The following is a 227-nucleotide window of genomic DNA, read 5'->3' as shown; positions in this document are numbered from 1 at the left end:
TGGAGAGGATGTGGAGAAATAGGAACACTTTTACACTGTTGGTGGTATTGTAAACTAGTTCAACCATTATGGAAAACAATATGGCGATTCCTCAAGGATCTGGATCTAGATGTACCATATGACCCAGCCATCCCACTACTGGGTATATACCCAAAGGATTATAAATCATGCTGCTATAAGGACACATGCAGACGTATGTTTATTGCGGCACTATTCACAATAGCAAA

This window comes from Colobus angolensis, unplaced genomic scaffold, assembly GCF_000951035.1.
Source record: "Colobus angolensis palliatus isolate OR3802 unplaced genomic scaffold, Cang.pa_1.0 Scaffold458, whole genome shotgun sequence".
Lineage (NCBI taxonomy): Eukaryota > Metazoa > Chordata > Mammalia > Primates > Cercopithecidae > Colobus > Colobus angolensis.
The sequence above is the reverse complement of the archived record's forward strand: the minus strand, read 5'-3'. Positions refer to the sequence as shown.